This window comes from Coffea eugenioides, chromosome 11 (assembly GCF_003713205.1).
Source record: "Coffea eugenioides isolate CCC68of chromosome 11, Ceug_1.0, whole genome shotgun sequence".
In the NCBI taxonomy this organism is placed as follows: Eukaryota; Viridiplantae; Streptophyta; class Magnoliopsida; order Gentianales; family Rubiaceae; genus Coffea; species Coffea eugenioides.
Window position 1 is genome coordinate 28,052,676 of NC_040045.1, and position 5,725 is coordinate 28,058,400.

General features: G+C 36.2%; 2 long non-coding RNA genes across 2 annotated transcripts; both read right to left on the reverse strand.

Moving 5' to 3' along the window:
• Positions 1–325: 325 nt before the first annotated feature.
• LOC113751179 lies at positions 326–2,808 on the reverse strand. The gene is made up of 4 exons (XR_003464789.1): positions 2,753–2,808; positions 2,335–2,385; positions 1,557–1,620; positions 326–387 (listed from the first exon to the last, which is right to left on the reverse strand). It is a non-coding gene; the product is annotated as an uncharacterized LOC113751179 (long non-coding RNA).
• A 57-nt stretch (positions 2,809–2,865) lies between these two features.
• Positions 2,866–3,700, reverse strand: LOC113751056. The gene is made up of 3 exons (XR_003464760.1): positions 3,331–3,700; positions 3,089–3,215; positions 2,866–2,940 (listed from the first exon to the last, which is right to left on the reverse strand). It is a non-coding gene; the product is annotated as an uncharacterized LOC113751056 (long non-coding RNA).
• Between the last annotated feature and the right edge of the window lie 2,025 nt (positions 3,701–5,725).

Consider the following 5,725-nt stretch of genomic DNA (forward strand, 5'->3'; position numbering starts at 1 on the left):
ACATATTTTAAGAGTCTGAGATTTACAACAACGGTTGAATAAGTTGAGATTTATAAGTCGTTTTAAGCTTAACAACTTAACAATGATATTCATCACATATATAATTTTCCTAAATTTGACCCATTTTTGACATTTTCTAAAAACTTTATTTTCTTGCTAGTTGAATTTCTCTATACTTCATGTGTAATTCAATTAAAGATGCCATACAAATGAAAAAAAAAATAACCAATTTCACAAAAAGCAGAACTTTGCAGATAGTAATGAGACCAAGACTTATTTTGAATCCCTTAAAAAAGAAGTAATAATGCAACAAATTGAGGATACCTTAATATAATGTTGAAATTGAAAAGGCTCGAGATATCTAGATGCTCCAGCTATCATTATAACCTGAATATTGTATAGAATTTAAGCATTGGAGTGAGCAAATCAGAAATGTCAAGTAAACCACAGGAAAAAAAAAGGTATAGAATTATAATATCACAACACAGGTAACTTCAGAAGAAGCATCCTTCAGCATACTAAGAATCAATAAAACTCTAATCTACCTACAAAACCTCAAAATCCATCAAAATAGAAACCCAGACAAATGAATACATCGCAACAGTTGACATTTAACAATTGAAGAATGAATCAAAGAAAAAGAAACAGAGGCAATTTCATGGAACCTCTACTCTTTCTTTTGCTTTTGTTTTTTTTTCCCCCGGTAAATGTGAAACTTCTCAAGTGATATTCATAGCGGTGGTTGTTTATGGAGGGGTTTCAAATGGTGGACCGCTCCTTTAATGGGAGGGAAAGGGAAAGAATTGGGGATAGATCTTTAGAGTGGTGCAAGGGTAAAAGCATATGAAATGTTGCACAAACAATCATTTAAATGCCTATAGATTAAACATTCGTCAAACGAAAAATTAGACTGTCATCATCCCCAATACATCGTAATAATGTCTGTATACCATTAGCACATAATTTTCATTCAATAACATAGGCAAAAAAGCAGGCAAACAATCAAGGCTCACAAAACTTTTGTACAATGTACAACACATACATGCAGCCAACAATAAGTACTAATGAAAAAACCTACCTAATCCACTCAATTCACAGGAAAACACAAACCAACCATAAAGGATAGCCTCAGTCTTTTGAAAATAACATATCATAATCTGAGCGTACAAAACACACCATCAATCCGCACAATGTTTGTGAAAAACCTAAATAACCAAGGGCTATCGACAAAATTACCATTGAAATTGAGGTCATGATTTTATAATTGACTCGAGAATACAATATACAAACCGATAACGTTCACTGTAAAATATAATAGTGATCTAAGGTCATGGAACATTTGCCTTTATCAACCTCCAAAAGCTCAGACTTTTCATCTAACCACCTAGGCCCATAAGACAAAGTCAATTTTTGGAAACATGTTAAAAAAAGCCATCGTAAGTAACTTATTCATTAAGAGTAGGTGTGTCAGGAATAGAAGAGTTGGGGAAAATCAAAATATAAAAACACAAAAAAGTGGATAATTAAACAATGGAGACAGATAAAAAACGGCTTACCTCAAAAATTAACCACTCTATATGAACCCTATGCAATCTTTCGCTATTGAATAACCAGTTGGTCCTGAAAAGCAAAATCAAAGAGTAAGTTTAATGCAAAGACAACTTAGTGGTACATGAGAACCTAATTTCATAATATTTATTCTAAAACATTCCATACATGGGAAAGATTAAAACAAATAAGCAAACATAGGCCACCTGGCACTAAATTAGAAAGCTATCTGCCAAAAGACGGCAAAGGCAAGAGCTTTAATGCAAGGCAATGTAGATGAAATACATGCAAATCGTCCACCAAACTATTTAAACCTAAAATATGAACAATATGTAATAGAATCTATGACCCGCAAAAGATGGAAACCAAAAAGAAAATTTTCAGGAGCAAGACCAATTACAGTAAAACTGATGCTAAAGTGGAAGAGAACTGCAGAGAAGACAACATACACGAAAACAGAGAAAAATCACCACCATACCATAATCCTGAATAGGAAATCGATGGTCTGTCAAAACAAAGAATTTTGAAATCAAAGCCAAAACCAACAATTGAGAAAAAATACTAAAGTCACAACCTATTAACCCTCAATCTTAGTAAGTATAGAACTCCTCAATTGTTACATCCCTAAAAGATAATGAGCAAACAAATACAATTTATTGTATCATGAAATTTAATCGAGTAAAATAATAAGAGTTCAAAGAGGAAATTTTATACAAATAACCATACAACGAAATTACTATTTTGTAAGGTGGTTTAAAAAACATAGGGAACGAAAAGAAGGCTTACCTCTCTGTCGAGAACATAGATCTCATGAAACTTGTCATGGCCAGACAAAACCTGAAACAGGAGTAAACTATAATCTCCATACAAATACTAACGATAAAAAAGAAAGCAAAAGACCGCCATGTACAAAAAAAATTTCCAAGATTGCACTTGAAGGGAACATATGTCTAAATTTTCAACTACACATCTAAAAATAAATCCAGAAAGCCAATATATACAGAAAGATATTTATTTTAAAAACAAAAAGATGGCGAGGAAAGAATTCAAGGTAAAATTTAGGAACTGATTATTAAAGGGAAAAAACTTTGATGCTTCACCTTTCTGATGAAAGCAAACAACATAGATTGATACTTCTAACGGGAAAAAGCGCGAAAAAAAAATATAGAGGCGAAAGCTAAGAAACAGAAAATCTGGCTCCAACCTTAAGGATCTTGAGACCGGAGGAGACTCTTGATACTCTGATTTCTTCTGCACCACAGATGGTATGAATTATAATGCTCTCACACTTTCAAAGTGAAATCACAGCATCGCATCCTCTCTTTAAAAAAAAAAAAATCTTTTCTGCTTGGACCGCTGGCTTTCCGTTCTCGTGCTTTTGTTTGCCATTTTCTATATCGAGTTGGTTAGATGTATTATTACGATAAAGAAAATGAAAGGAACAATATAAGAGCCACAAACATGGCCAAAATAACAGGAAAGAAAAAACTAAAAAAATATATAGAGAACAAAGTCGAGAGAGAAAAAATGCAAGTCCAACCTTAACCCTCTTGAGGCCGGAGGAGACCCGTAATACTCTAATTTCTTCTACACCTGGGAAAAAAATTTACACAATCTCACTTTCATCAGGATGCTGAATGTTGGAAGACATTTCCAAATTTTTGGACCTGCAACATCACAAATATATACATATTTTTATATGTTAAAATTCGACTGGTAAACCCTCCAAAAAATCCAAAAGGCTAGAGAAGTCTTGATGATAAGAAAGAAAAAGAGTCTTACAAGGAAAAAAAGGTCCAGACCATTGTGTTCTTGTTGTTGCTCTCGGTCAGAATCCAAAAAAAAAAAAAAACCAAGAAAAGAAAAGAGGAAGAAGATGAGACAAATAAGAGGCTGATTGATGGGAAGATGAGCTGAAGAGTAAGACAACGATGAAGAAAGGAGAGGAAAAATGGGCATTTCTGACTCCTCGAGCTCCACCCCATCGGGTAATCCCGATAAAGTTAAGGAAAAGAACAATAAAAGGGCACAAACATGGTCACAATTACAAGAAAGGCTAACCAAACATTAATAAACGGACACACAAGTCTCCAAATTTACGGGCAAAACCTGACCACCAAGGGCATTATAGAGAAAGAAAATGCAAAGTCAATATCAGAAAATTCAAGAGCCACAAATTTGACCTTTATGCCACATTGGAAAGACCAAAATACCCCATGAAGTCATCCGAATTACCATGGAAACCGGCCCATGGCTGCACTGTAGCTAATGGTCGTTCCCCCTTTTATATATTTTAGATTAGATTAGATTAGATATTGCTACTCTTTCGGAAAAGCCATCATCTACATTCTACACACTTGGATAACAAAATATCAAAGGACAGAAAGAGCACTTTGCAAAAGTTGGAAAACTGTTCTGGTTTTCTATGGAGATCCATATTCTCAAAATATGCCCCAGAGCAATTTACCTGCTACAAATTGGACAAAAGTTGTGTAAATTTCTGCTTTGCAGTCACCTCTTTTTCCCAATACTTATTCAAGTACTAGCAGACCAAAATAAGTAAAACTTTTGCATAGAAGTCAACTTCGGATTTACTTCACATATCTGCTGCTTCTCTAATAGTAAAAGCCAGGTAACAACACATGAGAAGGAGCTTATTTGAAAAAATCACTCTCTTCAGAGCAAAAGGCACATATGGCAGTTAGGCCAGGAATAAGATATGTACCTTCCCCTTTGCACTCTGGTTGGGTTCAGAAATTGACCAAGATGCCAGAGCTCGGGAAAGGATGCATCATTACGCAGGTAGCATGGAACTGCCAATCTCTCCTTGGCAACAGCATGGTGGAAAATACCCACTTACGTCACAAATTTATCAAAGTCAGAGACACAAGATGATACGAACTCGCCCGGAGGTATGAACTAGTATCCCACGTAGCTCTTGGATCTAGACGAAGAAACCAAGTTGGTACGCGGAGTAACACTCGGATCCCTAATTTTATGAGGCGAACCTTGGACTTAACCTCAACCCGCAAACACTCGAGAATGTGAAAAGACACCTTACCCCCTATCGTTTAAAAACCTACACATAAACGAGAATGCGAATGGGGTTGCGAACGGGGATGCAAGACACCAGCATCGACTGCGGAAACTCCGCTCCGGGAAACCTATCTAACCGAACCAGCGCTTCCTCAACTATCCACATCACTCCAATGTCATGAAGTGGTAAGACCTCATCTTGAAAGTAGCCGACCATGCCTCCGTTGTTCAGGACATGTATTTTAGGAAGTCGTCCAAGTGCCATGAGTCAGTCTGGAAAAGGATTATGTTACGAGGAGGCTGGTCGGTTCAGGGGTTAGAACATATAGAACGAAGCGAATCTTTCGTCTAGTTACATGTTACAGGTGGTAAAGAAAGATGCGAAACTTATAAAAGGTGGTTGTATGAAGCTGAAGCGGCATGCAATAGCGAAGGCTGTTATGCGAAACCAATGCGGGGGTGAATGGGCATGCAAGGAAGAAGTTTAGTTGTGTGAAGCTCTTATAGGAGGAGATATGGATGACGGACCTGAGTTTAAATGGAGGAGCTTGCAGTGCATCGACTGAGTGGTTAAGAGCAGTTTGACCTGTTTCAGGCATCCTTTTGCGGACTACGGTTAACGAACTGTATCATTAGTGAACCTAAGTTAGGTTAGTGCGATAATAAGTCATAGTTGACACTGCATCTAAATTTTTATTTGGAAAAATTAGAAGAACCAAATCGCATGCATATTTTTGAATTGCACTACTCCGCTGTAGAAGACCAACTGTGGACGGGTTCGGTAGGAATATGAGAACAGAGTACCCATTTCCGTAGACAGACATGTTTTTCTGAATACAATAATAACAATGATTTTTCCAATAAAATACCAGCTTTTATGTGTTTTCGCCATTAGAACAACAGGGTACTCATTTTCCCTTATACAAATACATTTAGTTGTGGGTCGAATAACAATGCAATCGTTTTCGAAGAAAATACCAGCTGTTTACGGCATTCCTCCATTACAACAAAAGAGTACCCATTGTTCCATACACAATTTAATTTAAGGGATAAAATACAAATAAAAACATTTCTGAATAAAACACCAGCTATTTTCTGCCTATCCTCCGTTATAAGATGACGGTACTCATTTTCCCATTAA